General features: G+C 43.2%; 1 protein-coding gene across 4 annotated transcripts in view; it reads right to left on the bottom strand.

Annotated features, from left to right (window-relative positions):
* The window catches only part of ox2g (OX-2 membrane glycoprotein), an 82,031-nt gene that overhangs the window by 20,955 nt on the left and 43,149 nt on the right, over nucleotides 1-17,927 (bottom strand). The window lies entirely within an intron of this gene.

Here is a 17,927-nt window from a genome sequence, read left to right as displayed (position 1 = left end):
TCACATTTACATAAGTATTCAGACCCTTTAGTCAGTACTTTGTTGAAGCTTGGCATACATGCATTTGGGGAGTTTCTCACATTCTCCTCTGCAATTTGGAAGGTGAACCTTCGCTCTAGGCTGAGGTCTTGAGCGCTTTCATCAAGGATCTCTGGACTTTGCTTTCCCTCGATCCTGTCTAGTCTCCCAGTCTCTTCCGGTGAAAAACATCCCAACAGCATGCTTCACTGTAGGGATGGTGCCAGGTGTCCTCCAGACGTGAAGCTTGGCAATCAGGCCAAAGAGTTCAATCTTGTTTCTCAAGGGCCTTTTCCTTTAGGTGACTTTTGGCAAACTGCAAGTGGGTTGTAATGTGCCTTTTACAGAAGAGTGGCCTCCGTCTGGCCAGTCTACCATAAAGGCCTGATTGGTGGCGTGCTGCAGAGATGGTGGTCTTTCTGGAAGGTTCTCCCATCTCCACAGAGGAACTCTGAAGCTCTGTCAGAGTGACCATTGGGTTCTTGGTCACCTCCCTTCTCCCCCGATTGCTCAGTTTGGCTGGGCGGCCAGCTCCAGGAAGGGTCTAGGTGGTTCCAAACGTCTTCCATTTAAGAATGATGGAGGCCACTGTGTTCTTTGGGACCTTCAATGCTGCTTAATATACAACGTCATCTGAGCGCAACGTATGTTGTTGAACGCTGAACGAAAGCTGAACGAGAGACCGCAGCTTATTGATTTCCATTCCCATTTGAGATCGGATCTGTAGGTACATGCGTCTTCGTCCTCTGTTCTGTCTCCCTTTCCTGTAGCTTCTACCTCGGGTTCAGATCCTCAGAGCTCCCACCCTCATCAGACCGTGAGAAACATCAGTTTCCAATGCAAAAACCCTGTGCTACTCAGGAGCACGAGTACAGTCCATCTGTTCTACGACAGATGCTGGGAGCGGATGCTGTCGTAGTCCATGTGGGGTCAAACAACATCAAGAGGGCTAGCTCGGAACATCTGAAAATTAATTTTAAAGAACTGATTTTTGCAATAAAAGACTTTTAAAAAAAACGGCCAATAATTTCAGGTCAGGTACCGTCATTGGGCCACCGGTGTGAAAGATTCAGCAGGCTACTGGCATTACACATCTGTCTAAAAGATCACTGTAGCTCTGCTGGAATCCCTTTTAAAGATAACTGACACCTTCTGGAAACAGAAGATACTCTACAGCAGGTATTCCCAAACTTGGGAACGAGCAATGCCGTTGGGGGTATGGCAAATAAAAATGTGATTCATAAAAAAATATATGTTCTTCACATTTTCAAACAGTACATTTATATTTTCCAACGTGGCGATACATTTGAGTGAGTTTTTTTCCCCCCCTCGCCTGAGTAGCCTCGTTTCACTGCCAAAAATAAAATTAAACCATCTAGTGTTCAGCGAAATAATATCATAATGTCAAATAGCCTAGTCAAATAATTAACATCCAATCACATAAACCATTACTCGATCGCGGGAAACCTACACTCTTGTGCAGACATTTAAAACAAAACAATTTGAAAAATAGGTCACGGGAGTTTGAGTGAGAATAAAGACGACTTGAGTAGTAAGACATGCACATACAGCGGGGGAAAAAAGTATTTGATCCCCTGCTGATTTTGTACGTTTGCCCACTTACAAAGAAATGATCAGTCTATAATTTTAGTAGTAGGTTTATTTGAACAGTGAGAGACAGAATAACAAAAAAATCCAGAAATCCATTTTAATGAGGGAAATAAGTATTTGACCCCTCTGCAAAACATGACTTAGTACTTGGTGGCAAAACCCTTGTTGGCTATCACAGAGGTCAGACGTTTCTTGTAGTTGGCCACCAGGTTTGCACACATCTCAGGAGGGATTTTGTCCCACTCCTCTTTGCAGATCTTCTCCAAGTCATTAAGGTTTCGAGGCTGACGTTTGGCAACTCGAACATTCAGCTCCCTCCACAGATTTTCTATGGGATTAAGGTCTGGAGACTGGCTAGGCCACTCCAGGACCTTAATGTGCTTCTTCTTGAGCCACTCCTTTGTTGCCTTGGCCGTGTGTTTTGGATCATTGTCATGCTGGAATACCCATCCACGACCCATTTTCAATGCCCTGGCTGAGGGAAGGAGGTTCTCACCCAAGATTTAATGGTACATGGCTCCGTCCATTGTCCCTTTGATGCGGTGAAGTTGTCCTGTCCCCTTAGCAGAAAAACACCCCCAAAGCATAATGGCCATTTGACGGGCATGTATATGTATTCTTGAGCAGGGGGACCTTGCGGGCGCTGCAGGATTTCAGTCCTTCACGGCGTAGTGTGTTACGAATTGTTTTCTTGGTGACTATGGTCCTAGCTGCCTTGAGATCATTGACAAGATCCTCCCGTGTAGTTCTGGGCTGATTCCTCACCGTTCTCATGATCATTGCAACTCCATGAGGTGAGATCTTGCATGGAGCCCCAGGCCGAGGGATATTGACAGTTCTTTTGTGTTTCTTCCATTTGCGAATAATTGCACCAAATGTTGTCACCTTCTCACCAAGCTGCTTGGCGATGGTCTTGTAGCCCATTCCAGCCTTGTGTATATCAACAATCTTGTCCCTGACATCCTTGGAGAGCTCTTTGGTCTTGGCCATGGTGGAGAGTTTGGAATCTGATTGATTGATTGCTTCTGTGGACAGGTGTCTTTTTTACAGGTAACAAGCTGTGGTTAGGAGCACTCCCTTTAAGAGTGTGCTCCTAATCTCAGCTCGTTACCTGTATAAAAGACACCTGGGAGCCAAAAATCTTTCTGATTGAGAGGGGGTCAAATACATATTTCCCTTATTAACCTGTTGGGGCTAGGGGGCAGTATTTGCACGGCCAGATAAAAAACGTACCCGATTTAAAATGGTTACTACTCTTACCCAGAAACTAGAATATGCATATAATTAGTAGATTTGGATAGAAAACACTCAAAAGTTTCTAAAACTGTTTGAATGGTGTCTGAATATAACAGACCTCATATGGCAGGCCAAAACCAGAGAAGATTCCATACAGGAAGTGCCCTGCCTGACAATTTGTTCTCCTTCTAGGGCATCTCTATCAAAAATACAGCATCTCTGCTGTAACGTGACATTTTCTAAGGCTTCCATTGGCTCTCAGAAGGAGTGCGTGTCCACGACGGGACTCCATGTTTTTCTTTCAGTCTATGAATGAATATAACGTCGCCCGGTTGGAATATTATCGCTATTTTACGAGAAAAATAGCATAAAATTGATTTTAAACAGCGTTTGACATGCTTCTAAGTACGGTAATGGAATATTTTGAATTTTTTGGTCACGAAATGCGCCCGCGCGTCACCCTTCGGATAGTGACCTCAACATACGAACAAAACGGAGCTATTTCAATATATCTATGGATTATTTCAAACCAAAACGACATTTGTTGTTGAAGTAGAAGTCCCACCTTGCCCAGGGAGGTTAAAATGCAAATCAATTCATAACACTTTTGACATGTGTTTTTCTGGATATTTTTGTTGTTATTCTGTCTCTCACTGTTCAAATAAACCTACCATTAAAATTATAGAGAATGATCCTTTCTTTGTCAGTGGGAAAATGTACAAAATCAGCAGGGGATCAAATACTTTTTTCCCCCCACTGTAAAAGCAACAGATACTATTAACAAGAAGGGGATAGAAGTATCTTCTATGGTGAGCTACCGAGTGGCAAACCCCATACTATTGTGGAGGACTTAATTATTCCTGCTGCTGCGGAAATGGCTGGGACAATGCTGGGGGAAAAGGCCCCAAAAAACTATACAGACAATGTCTTAATCAAACAACACTGTTTCACGATGCATCAGTGACATGGCAGGAGATGTTTTGAAACAATTACTGATTCGCATACAAGCCAGTGAATTACATGCGTTACAGCTGGATGAGTCAACAGACGTGGCGGGTCTGGCACAGCTCCTGGTATATGTCCGTTACATTTATGGTGGGTCAATTAAGGAAGACATCCTCTTCTGCAAACCACTGGAAACCAGGACAACAGGAGAGGATATTTTTAAAGTACTGGACAGCTTTGTGACATCAAATAGACTTTGGGGGTCAAAATGTTTTGGTATCTGTATTGATGGTGCAAAAGCCATGACAGAGAGACATGAGACACAGTGGAGTGGTAACGCGCGTGCAAGCAGTTGCTCCCAACGCCACTAGGGTACACAGCAGCATCCACCGAGAGGCTCTTGCTGCCAAGGGAATGCCTGACAGCTTGAAAAACACTTGACACTACAGTGAAAATGGCCTTCCCTGTAGCTCAGTTGGTAACGCATGGTGTTTGCAACGCCAGGGTTGTGGGTGCGATTCCCACGGGGGGCCAGTACGAAGAAAAAAAAAAATGTATGAAATGAAATGTATGAAATGTAAGTGGCTCTGGATAAGAGCATCTGCTAAATGACAAAAATGTAAATGTAAAAAAATGTTAACTTTGTTAAAGCAAGGCCCCTGAACTCTCATGTATTTTCTGCATTATGCACTGATATGGGCAGCGGCCATATAACGCTTTTACAACATACAGAAGTGTGCTGGTTATTGACAAGAACAAAAAAATGAGATGAGCTTAAAGTTCGTTGCATGATGACGAGTTTCTCACATAACTGGCCTATCTGGATGATTTTCTCACCTGAATGATCTGAATCTGGGATTACAGGGACTCTTGGCAACTATATTCAATGTGCGGGACAAAATTGAGGCTATGATTAAGAAGTTGGAGCTCTTCTCTGTCTGCATTAACAAGGACAACACACAGGTCTTTCCATCATTGTATGATTTTTTGTGTGCAAATGAACTCAAGCTTACTGACAATGTCAAATGTGATATAGCGAAGCACCTGGAGTGAGCTGGGTGCGCAATTACACAGGTACTTTCCCGAAACGGACGACAAACAACTGGATTAGTTTTCCCTTTCATGCCCTGCCTCCAGTCCACTTACTGATATCTGAACAAGAGAGCCTCATCGAAATTGCAACAAGTGGTTCTGTGAAAATTGCATTTAAATCAGAATCCACTGCCAGATTTCTGGATTGCGCTGCGCTCAGAGTTTCTTGCCTTGGCAAATCGCACTGTTAAGACACAGATGTTCTTTTGCAACCACGTACCTACGTGAGAGTGGATTCTCTGCCCTCACTAGCATGAAAACTAAATACAGGCACAGATTGTGTGTGGAAAATGATTTAAGACCGACTCTCTCCAATAAAACCCAACATTTCAGAGTTATGTGCATCCTTTTAAGCATACCCTTCTCATTAACCTGTGGTGAGTTATTCATAATTTTTGATGAACAAATAAGGTTTTATATGTAAGATGGCTACATAAAGAACAAAATTATTGATTATTATTGTATTATTTGTGCTCTGGTCCTATAAGAGTTCTTTGTCACTTCCCACAAGTCGGGTTGTGACAAAAACTCACACTCATTCTTATGTTTAATAAATGTATCGTATAGTCTGTGTCTGGCAGGCTTACAATGATGGCAAAAAACAACATTTGAGAGTGCGCTGACCCTGGTGCTAGAAGGGGTACGCAGGCTGGAGGTTGAATGTTTGAAGGTGTACCCGACTATAAAAAGTTTGGGAACCACTGCTCTACAGGAATGACGGAGTCCATCCAAATCATCTTGGCTCCTGGACTCTAAACGCATTTCAAGGCTGCGTTGAAACAATGGCTTATCAATGACCAAGACCAGCTCAGTTTATCCCTACCATTATGACAATTAGTCATCATAATGCTGCATCAAAATATACATTATCCTAGAGGCATTGGCAGACACAATGTAAGTAACTTAATGTATGTCCCCCTAATTTCTCTGAATACCTCAGTGCAAGATGGCGCCGACAGGGATGGTCGCCTCACTTTAGGTCCTTAGAAAACTATGTAGTTATGTTTTTTTTATGTATTATTTCTTCCATTGATAGCCCAGAAAATCTCATGTGTTATTACATACAGCCGGGAAGAACTATTGGATATAAAAGCGATGTCAACTTACCATCATTACGACCAGGAAAATGTCTTTCCCGAAGTGGATCCTTTATTCGGACCTCCACCTTGGAAATGCGATCTTATCCCAGAGGCCGACCCAAAACAATGCGGTCGCCGCAGAAGAGGCAGATGGAGCGGCCTACTGGTCAGACTCAGAAGGCGAGCACACAATCCACCGCTTCCGAGCATACCATCCACCGCTTCTGAGCATATTACTCGCCAATGTACAATCTCTAGATAACGTGGACGAAATTAGGGCACGAGTTGCCTTCCAGAGAGACAGAGATTGTAACGTTCTCTGTTTCACGGAAACATGACTCACACAGGATATGTTGTCAGAGTCGGTACAGCCACCCGATTTCTTCACGCATCACGCCGACAGAAACAAACATCTCTCTGGTAAGAAGAAGGGCGGGGGTGTCTGCCATGGTGTAATGACAACAACATACAGGAACCCAAGTCCTTTTGTTCACCAGACCTAGAATTCCTTACAATCAAATGCCGACCGCATTATCTTCGATTATAGTCACAGCCGTGTATATCCCCCACAAAGCAGATCCCTCGTCGGCCCTGAAAGAACTTCACTGGACTCTATGTAAACTGGAAACCATACATCCTGAGGCTGCATTTATTGTAGCTGGGGATTTTAACAAAGCTAACCTAAGAACCATACTTCCTAAATTCTATCAGCATATCAAATGTGCGACAAGAGCTGGTAGCTTTCTGGATCATTGCTACTCGAACTTCCGCGATGCATACAAAGCCCTCCCCCACCCTGCCTTCGGCACATCTGACCATGACTCCATTTTGTTGCTCCCAGCCTATAGACAGAAACTAAAACAGGATACGCCCATGCTCAGGTCAATACAATGCGCAGGTCAATACAATGCTGGTCTGGCCAATCGGATTACCTGCTACCAATGCCTGTGGGCTCTCCTTCTCCATGACCAACTTGAGTAAAACATTTAAACTTGTTAAACCTCGCAAGGCTGCCGGCCCAGACGGCATCCCTAGCCGCATCCTCAGAGCATATGCAGACCAGCTGGTTGGTGTGTTTACGGACATATTGAACCAATCCCTATTACAGTCTGCTGTCCCCACATGCTTCAAGATGGCCAATTTGCTTACCGCCCCAATAGGTCCACTGATGATGCAATCGCCATCACACTGCACAATCCCATCTGGACAAGAGGAATTCCTATATAAGAATGCTGTTCATTGACTACAGCTCAGCATTTAACACCATAGTACCCTCCAAACTCGTCATTAAGCTCAAGACCCTGGGTCTCGACCCCGCCCTATGCAACTGGGTCCTGGACTTCCTAACGGGCCGCCGCAGGTGGTGAAGGGGCAAGAGACAGCCTACAGGGAAGAGGTGAGGGCCCTCGGAGTATGATGTCAGGAAAATAACCTCTCGCTCAATATCAACAAAACAAAGAAGATGATCGTGGACTTCAGGAAACAGTAGAGGGAGCACCCCCCATCCACATCAACGGGACAGTAGTGGAGAAGGTGGAAAGTTTTAAGTTCAACTTATACATCACAGACAAACTGAAACGGTCCACCCACGCAGACAGCGTGGTGAAGAAAGCGCAACAGCGCCTCTTCAACCTCAGGAGGCTGAAGAAATTTGGCTTCTCATCTAAAACTTTTACAGATGCACAATCAAGAGCAACCTGTCGGACTGTATCACCGCCTGGTATGGCAATTGCACAGTCCTCAACCGCAAGGCTCTCCAGAGGGTAGTGCGGTCTGCACAACGCTTCACTGGGGGCAAACTACCTGCCCTCCAGGACACCTACACTCCACGATGTCACAGGAAGGCCAAAAATATCATCAAGGACAACAACCACCCGAGCCACTGCCTGTTCACCCCGCTATCATCAAAAAGGCGAGGTCAGTACTGGTGCATCAAAGCTGGGACCGAGAGACTGGAAAGCAGCTTCTATCTCAAGGCCATCAGACTGTTAAACAGCCATCACCAACATAGAGTGGCTGCTGCCAACATAGACTCAAATCTCTGGTCACTTAAATAAATGGACTTAATAAAAGGTATCACTAGTCACTTTAAATAACGGAACTTTAATAATGTTTACATGTCCTACATTACTCATATGTATATACTGTATTCTACACCATCTACTGCATCTTGCCTACACCATTGCTCATCCATATATTTATATGTACATATTCATCCCTTTACATTTGTGTGTATAAGGTAATTGTTGTGAATTTGTTAGATTACTTGTTAGATTTTACAGCATAGTCGGAACTAGAAGCACAAGCATTTCGCTACACTCACATTAAAATCTGCTAACCATGTGTATGTGACCAATAAAATTAGATTTGGATTTGATACCTCTGTTGATCCTACAGCAATTGTATGCAGTAATCATGAGCCTATGAACAAGAGTTACACTGATAGCACTGAGGCGGTGTGCCCTAGTAGGAAGACCACTGTGTGCAGCTCACCCTGTAGTATCAGCTCCAATATAAATAACATGGGCAAGTTTACTTCTGATAAGCTTCCCAGTAAAGCATTACAAAAACAAAAAAAAAATCAAGCAACCCAGAAGTGCTAAAAATAGCCCATATTAACATATGCAGCCTGAGATCAAGGTCCATGAACAGATGACATTCATATTCTGACTCTCACTTAGATAATACCTTTGATGATACAGTGGTAGCAATAAATGGTTATAACATCTACTGAAAAGACAGAAATGCCAACAGGGGCGGTGTTGCAGTATATATATATAGTCAGAACCACATTCCTGTGAAGTTTAGAGACGATCTCATGTTAAATACTGTTGAAGTAATATGGCTACAGGTACATCTGCCTCACCTTAAGCCCATTCTTGTGGGAAGCTGTTATAGACCTCCAAGTTCTAACAGTCAGTATCTGGATAATGTGCGTGAAATGCTTGATAATGTAGGTGATATCAACAGAAAAGTATATTTTCTGGGTGATTTAAATATTGACTGGCTCTCATCAAGCTGCCCACTCAAGAAAAAACTTCAAACAGTAACCAGTGCCTGCAACCTGGATCAGGTTGTCAGCCAACCTACCAGGGAATTTACAATGAGCACAGGAATGAAATCATCAACATGCATCGATCACATCTTTACTAATGCTGCCAAAATTTGCTTTAAGTAGTATCCACATTGATAGGATGTAGTGATCCCAATATAATAACCATATCTATGAAAACCAAAGTTCCAAAGGCTGGGCCTAATATAATGTATGAGATGTCATACAATAAGTTTTGTAGTGATTCATATGTTGATCATGTGAAAAATATTTGCTGGTCTGTGGTGTGTAATGAGGAGCAACCAGACACACCATTTGACACATTTATGAAATTGCTTATTGCAGTTACTAATAAGCACGCACCGATTAAGAAAATTACTGTAAAAACTGCTGAATCCCCTTGGATTGATGAGGAATTGAAAAATGTTATGATTGTGAGGGATGAGGCAAAAGGTATGGCAAGTCTGACAGCCCAACTGATTGGCAAACATACTGAAAATTAAGAAATCATGCGACTAAACTAAAAATAAACTACACTATGACACAAATAAATTATTTAAAGAATGATAGTAAAAAGCTTTGGAGCACCTTAAAATGACATTTTGGGAAAAAAGGGAAACTCGACTCCATCATTCATTGAATCAGATGGCTCATTCATCACAAAACCCACTGAAATTGCTACTTCAGTTGCTTTTTCATTGGCAAGATAAGCAAACTTAGGTATGACATGCCTACAAAAAACGCTGACACTACACATTCCAAGATGGCGTAGCAGTCAGACGTCTTTGTCGTGTCCCTTGTATGTCTTTTTCTTCGCATATCTTTAAATATTTTCATGAACCTCAACTTCTAAATACTCTCCTGCAACCCGCCTCACCCAATGTGGCGTGGATGTGTTTTTCCCAAAAGTTTTTCTATTTACTTCGGATCTAAACTGAAGCTAGTCAGCTAACTAGCTACCAGCTATCAGTCAGCAAACCACTGCTAGCGGTAATCAGCTAACCTTTAGCTCGGAAAGCTCTCGCCAGTTTGTACAACATGACTCAAACCAGAGCATAACGGACCTATTTTTTCTCTCTCCATATCACCGGATTCCTACCACAAACTCTGAAAATTTTCATCTGGATCGTCGCAACTAGCTAACCGCAATCCCGGGTGACTACTCCTGGCTAGCGTTTCCATCCTGGAGCAAGCACCAATTAGCCTGAAGCTAGTCTGGCTAGGGCTTCTGGGCTACCACCGAAGCCCACTCCTGGGATACAATATTCGGACCCCTTCTACTGCCGGTACGGGGCACGGAACCCCGAGGATCCTCTACGACTGGAATACCGACAATCTTCCCGAGGATTCTAACAGGCCCCTCAGGCGCGATGTCCGCTGAAGGCCCGTTCTGCTAACCGCGGCCTGCTAGCTACCTAGAGCTACTTGGAACCTTACTTATCCACGACTGTTCTATCGACGTCACCGCACGAAGAGGCAAAAACAGACTTACCTCCATCGCGACGTCCCCCAAAGGCCATTCTGCTAACTTGCTAGACCCGGTCTGCTAACTGCTAGCTTGCTTGCTAACCCCGGCCTGCTAACGGCTAGCTTGCTTGCTAACCCCGGCCCTGCTAACTGCTAGCTTGCTTGCTAACCCCGGCCCTGCTAACTGCTAGCTTATTAGCTAACCCCGGCCCTGCTAACTGCTAGCTTATTAGCTAACCCCGGGCCTGCTAACTGCTAGCTTATTAGCTAACCCCGGGCCTGCTAACTGCTAGCTTATTAGCTAACCCCGGGCCTGCTAACTGCTAGCTTATTAGCTAACCCCGGCCCTGTTACCTGCTAGCTTATTAGCTAACCCCGGCCCTGCTAACTGCTAGCTTATTAGCCAACCCCGGCCTGCTAACTGCTAGCTTATTAGCCAACCCCGGCCTGCTAACTGCTAGCTTATTAGCCAACCCCGGCCTGCTAACTGCTAGCTTATTAGCCAACCCCGGCCTGCTAACTGCTAGCTTATTAGCCAACCCCGGCCTGCTAACTGCTAGCTTATTAGCCCCGGCCTGCTAACTGCTAGCTTATTAGCCCCGGCCTGCTAACTGCTAGCTTATTAGCCCCGGCCTGCTAACTGCTAGCTTATTAGCCCCGGCCTGCTGTCTGAATCGCCGTGTCCCCAGCCAGCCCAACCACTCACTGGACCCATATGATCACTTGGCTACGCATGCTTCTCTCTAATATCAATATGCCTCGTCCATTACTGTCCTGGTTAGTGATTACTGTCTTATTACACTGTAGAGCCTCTAGCCCTGCTCAATATGCCTTAACCTCTCTTGGGTAGGGGGGCAGTATTTTCACCTCCGGATGAAAAGCATGCTCAAAGTAAACTGCCTGTTACTCAGGCCCAGAAGCTAGGTATGCATAAAACACACTAACATTTCCAAAACTGTTAAAATAATGTCTGTGAGTATAACAGAACTGATATGGCAGGCAAAAAACTGAGAAGGAAGTGGAATTATTTTCATGTGGCTGTTTTTCAACTCAATGCCTATAGAGAATCCAATGGGTTAGGAATCAGATTGCAATTCCTATGGCTTCCACTAGATGTCAACAGTCTTTAGACATGGTTTCAGGCTTGTATTTTGAAAAACGACGAGTAAAAAGCCATTTTGGTCAGAGGAAGTATGCAGACCTGATTTGGGCGCGCCGTTTGTTATTTTTCCTTTCTATTGAAAACGGTATTGTCCGGTTGAAATATTATTGATTATAAAGACAAACAACCTTAGGATTAATTATAAACATCGTTTGACATGTTTCGACGAACTTTTCGTCGAAACATGTTTCGACGGTACTTTTAGTATGTATTCGTCTGCCTGTTGTGACCGCCTTGGAGCCATTGGATTACTGAACAAAACGCGCCAACAAAACAGAGTTTTTGGGACATAAAGAAGGACTTCGTCGAACAAAACGAACATTTACTGTGTAACGGAGTCTTGTGAGTGCAACCATATGAAGATTATCAAAGGTAAGTGATTAATTTTATCTCTATTTCTGACTTTAGTGACTCCTCTACTTGGCTGGTAAATGTTTGTATGCTTTTTACACGGGGCGCTGTCCTCAGATAATCGCATGGTATGCTTTCGCCGTAAAGCCTTTTGAAATCTGACACAGCGACTGGATTAACAAGAAGTTCATCTTTAACCTGTTATGGCTAGGGGGCAGTATTTTCACGGCTGGATAAAAAATGTACCTGATTTAATCTGATTATAAGTCCTGCCCAGAAACTAGAATATGCATATAATGATTAGCTTTGGATAGAAAACACTCCAAACTTTCTAAAACTGTTTGAATGGTGTCTGTGAGTATAACAGAACTCATTTGGCAGGCCAAAACGTGAAAAGATTCTGTACAGGAAGTACCCTGTCTGACCATTTCTTGAACTTCTTTGCCATCTCTATCCATTACAAAGGATCTCTGCTCTAACGTGACACTTCCTACGGCTCACGTGGTCTCTCAGAGCCCGGGAAAAACCTGAATGACGTAATTCAAAGCCCTGGCTGAAACACACGAGCGCTTTTGCTAAGTGGTCTATCAGAGGACAAAGGGCTTAGGCTCGTGCACTGGCCGCCCCCGTCTTTGTGTTTTTCCCTCTATTTGCCGAAACACAGATTCCCGGTCGGAATATTATCGCTTTTTTACGAGAAAAATGGCATAAAAATTGATTTTAAACAGCGGTTGACATGCTTCGAAGTACGGTAATGAAATATTTAGAAATCTTTTGTCACAAAATGCGCCATATTTACCGTTCGGATAGTGTCTAGAACGCACGAACAAAACGCCGCTATTTGGATATAACGATGGATTATTTTGGACCAAACCAACATTTGTTATTGAAGTAGAAGTCCTGGGAGTGCATTCTGACGAAGATCAGGAAAGGTAATCAAACTTTTCCAATAGTAAATCTGATATTGGTGAGTGCTAAACTTGGTGGGTGTCTAAATAGCTAGCCCTGTGATGCCGGGCTATCTACTGAGAATATTGTAAAATGTGCTTTCACCGAAAAGCTATTTTAAAATCGGACATATCGAGTGCATAGAGGAGTTCTGTATCTATAATTCTTAAAATAATTGTTATGTTTTTTGTGAACGTTTATCGTGAGTAATTTAGTAAATTCACCGGAGGTTTGCGGGGGGTATGCTAGTTCTGAACGTCACATGCTAATGTAAAAAAGCTGGTTTTTGATATAAATATGAACTTGATTGAACAAAAAATGCATGCATTGTATAACAATGTCCTAGGGTTGTCATCTGATGAAGATCATCAAAGGTTAGTGCTGCATTTAGCTGTGGTTTTGTTATTTGTGACATATGCTAGCTTGAAAAATGGGTGTCTGATTATTTCTGGCTGGGTACTCTGCTGACATAATCTAATGTTTTGCTTTCGCTGTAACTTTTCGGCGAAAGCACATTTTGCAATATTCTCAGTAGATAGCCCAGCCATAGCTATTTAGACACCCACCAAGTTTAGCCCTGACCAAAGTCAGATTTACTATTACAAAAGTTTGATTACCTTTGATGTTCTTCGTCAGAATGCACTCCCAGGACTGCTACTTCAATAACAAATGTTGGTTTGGTCCAAAATAATCCATCGTTATATCCAAATAGCAGCGTTTTGTTCGTGCGTTCAAGACACTATCCGAAGTGTAAATAAGGGTCACGAGCATGGCGCAATTCGTGACAAATTTCTAAATATTCCATTACCGTACTTCGAAGCATGTCAACCGCTGTTTAAAATAAATTTTTATGCCATTTTTCTCGTAAAAAAGCGATAATATTCCGACCGGGAATCTGCGTTTAGGTAAACAGAGGAAAGAAAACAAAGCATTCGGTCGACGCGGGCACGCGCCTGAGTCTCACAGTACTGTAACCAGCCACTACCCAAACGCGCTACTTTTTTTCAGCCAGAGCCTGCAAAGCCACGATTCAGCTTTTTGCCGCCTTCTGAGAGCCGTAGGAAGTGTCACGTTATAGCAGAGATCCTCAGTCTTCAATAAACAGAGGCAAGAAGAACGACACCTTGTCAGGCCACTTCCTGCATGAAATCTTCAGGTTTTTGCCTGCCATATGAGTTCTGTTATACTCACAGACACCATTCAAACAGTTTTAGAAAGTTTAGGGTGTTTTCTATCCAAATCAAACAATTATATGCATATTCTAGTTTCTGGGCAGTAGTAATAACCAGATTAAATCGGGTACGTTTTTTATCCGGATGTGAAAATACTGCCCCCTACCCTAGAGAGGTTGGCCATGATTTCCCCCCGGCTACCCCTACCCCGGTCAACTGCCTGGCGCCGTCCACAGCAACCCGCCCAAGCCCCCACCATTTCTCCTTCACCCAAATCCAGATAGCTGATGTTCTGAAAGAGCTGCAAAATCTGGACCCCTACAAATCATCCAGGCTAGACAATCTGGACCCTCTCTTTCTAAAATGATCTGCCGAAATTGTTGCAACCCTTATTACTAGCCTGTTCAACCTCGCTTTCGTATTGTCTGAGATTCCCAAAAATTGGAAAGCTGCCGGGGTCATCCCCCTCTTCAAAAGGGGGTGACACTCTAGACCCAAACTGCTACAGACCTATATCTATCCTACCCTGTCTTTCTAAGGTCTTTGAAAGCCAAGTAATCAAACAGATTACCGACCATTTCGAATCAAACCATACCTTCTCCGCTATGCAATCTGGTTTCAGAGCTGGTCATGGGTGCACCTCAGCCACGCTAAAGGTCCTAAACGATATCATAACCGCCATCGATAAGAGACATTACTGTGCAGCCATATTCATTGACCTGGCCAAGGCTTTCGACTGTCAATCACCACATTCTTATTGGCAGACTCGACAGTCTTGGTTTCTCAAATGATTGCCTCACCTGGTTTACCAACTACTTCTCTGATAGAGTTCAGTGTGTCAAATCGGAGGGACTGTTGTCCGGACCTCTGGCAGTCTCTACAGGGTTCAATTCTCGGGCCGACTCTCTTCTCTGTATACATCATGATGTCGCTCTTGCTGCTGGTGATTCTCTGATCCACCTCTACGCAGATGACACCATTCTGTATACTTCTGGCCCCTCTTTGGACACTGTTAACCTCTTGAGGATACCCTAGGATAGGGGGCGCCACAGCGCATTTTGAAAAAAAATCGTTCCCATTTTCAACGGCCTACTAATCAAACTCAGAAGATAGGGCATGCATATACTTATTATATATGGATAGAAAACACTCTAAAGTTTCTAAAACTGTTTGAATGGTGTCTGTGAGTATAACAGAACTCATTTGGCAGGCAAAACCCTGAGACATTTTCTGACAGGAAGTGGATACCTGATGTGTTGTATTGACTTTAAACCTATCCCATTGAAAAACACAGGGGTTTAGGAATATTTTGGCACTTCCTATTGCTTCCACTAGATGTCGCCAGTCCTTTCACAGTGGTTTGAGCCTTATAGAGTCAAAACTCAGTGAATGACAGGAGTTTGAAATTGGTCACAGGGGATGGGCCATCACCATTATGACGCCGGCGGCCATGTCTGCCCCCACCTTTGGAAACGGTTTTAAAGGCCATGACATCATCCCCTCGAATCTTATTGGCTCTCTTGGTGTTAGAGGCCCTGAACATTTATTTTATACAACGTTTGACATGTTTGAACGAACCTACATGCGCGAGGATTGCTTTCATTATGAACTGCAGAGCTGCGTTTGGAGAGCCATAGGACGCGCTACCAACATCAGGCTAATGGAACGTGAAGTATGGACTTTTTGACCGAAAATACATCTGTTGTGGACCTGGGATGCTTTCTGATGAAGACAACTAAAGGTAGGCGATTATTGACAATATTATAGAAGATGAGATGGTTCATACTGTTGCTTCCAAGATGGCGCCGAGCACTGTATATTAGCTGATTTTCTGAGTATCGCATCTCCTTTTATCGCAAAGTGTGATTACCCAGTAAAGTTAATTTAAAATCTGGTATGACGGGTGTTCTCAAGAGATATTCATCTATAAATGTTAGATTGACAATATACATTTAAAAAATCGTTATAGTATAGCAATTTATTGAAACGTAGCATTGTTTACCGGGACGCTTTTGAGGGGAAATTAGGTAGTCAACGTCAGACAGAGATGTAAAATGCTGTTTTTATATATAAATATGACCTTTATTGAACAAAAGAATGCATGCATTGTATAACATGATGTCCTAGGGGTGCCATCTGATGAAGTTTGTAAAAGGTTAGTGCTACATTTAGCTGTTTATTGATAATATGTGATGGAAGTGGTTGGTCGGAAAATGGCTATGAAGCTGCTTTTTACGATGGACTCATCTAATATAATCTAATGATTTGCTTTTCCTGTAAAACCTTTTTGAAATCGGACGACGTGGGTCGATTCAGGAGAGGTGTATCTATAAAAAAAAAAAATATATATTTTTTATTTTTGTAAAAAATTATGATAATTTTTTAATGCTAATTGGCGATATGATTTTTCGCTGGATTTTGATCCCGCTAACGGGATCAGATGCTCAATTAACTAACCTCGAGATGAGCTTCAATGCCATACAACTCTCCTTCCGTGGCCTCCAACTGCTCTTAAATGCAAGTAAAACTAAATGCATGCTATTCAATCGATCACTGCCTGCACCTGCTCGCCCGTCCAGCATCACTACTCTGGACAGCTCTGACTTAGAATACATGGACAACTACAAATACCTAGGTGTCTGGTTAGACGGTAAACTCTCCTTCCAGACTCACATTAAGTATCTCCAATCCAAAATGAAATCGGCTTCCTATATCGCAACAAAGCATCCGTCACTCATGCTGCCAAACATACCCTCGTAAAACTGACCATCCTACCGATCCTCGACTTCGGCGATGTCATCTATAAAATAGCCTCCAACACTCTACTCAACAACTTGGATGCAGTCTATCACAGTGCCATCCGTTTTGTCACCAAAGCCCCATACACTACCCTCCACTGCGACCTGTACGCTCTCGTTGGTTGACCCTCACTTCATACTCGTCACCAAACCCACTGGCTACAGGTCATCTACATGTCTCTGCTAGGTAAAGCCCCGCCTAATCTCAGCTCACTGGTCACGATAGCAGCACCCACTCATAGCACGCGCTCCAGCAGGTATATCTCACTGGTCACCCGCAAAGCCAATTCCTCCTTTGGTCGCCTTTCCTTCCAGTTCTCTGCTGCCAATGACTGGAACGAACTGCAAAAATCACTGAAGCTGGAGACTCATATCTCCCTCACTAGCTTTAAGCACCAGCTGTCAGAACAGCTCACAGATCACTGCACCTGTACATAGCCCATCTGTAAACAGCCCATCTATCTACCTACCTCATCCCCATACTGTATTTATTTATGTTGCTCCTTTGCACCCCATTATCTCTACTTGCACATTCATCTTCTGCACATCTACTATTCCAGTGTTTAATTGCCATATTGTAATTACTTCACCACCATGGCCTATTTATTGCCTTAATTGCCTTTGCACTCACTGTATATAGACTGTTCTTTTTTTCTACTGTATTATTGACTATGTTTTGTTTATACCATGTGTAACTCTGTTGTATGTGTCGAATTGCTATGCTTTATCTTGGCCAGGTCGCAGTTGCAAATGAGAACTTGTTCTCAACTAGCCTACCTGGTTAAATAAAGGTGAAATAAAAAAATAAAAATCCAAGTACATTGACGAAATTATGAAAGCGTAAAGTCAGTGTGGAAGAGGTGAAAAAATTATTGTTGTCCATCAACAATAACAAGCCACCAGGGTCTGACAATCTGGATAGGAAATTACTGAGGATAATATCGGACAATATTGCCACTCCTATTTGCCACATCTTCAATTTAAACCTACTAGAAA

The sequence above is a fragment of the Salmo salar genome, chromosome ssa21 (assembly GCF_905237065.1).
Source record: "Salmo salar chromosome ssa21, Ssal_v3.1, whole genome shotgun sequence".
NCBI lineage: Eukaryota > Metazoa > Chordata > Actinopteri > Salmoniformes > Salmonidae > Salmo > Salmo salar.
Note: the sequence above shows the minus strand (reverse complement) of the source record. Positions and strands in the feature narration are given on the sequence as shown.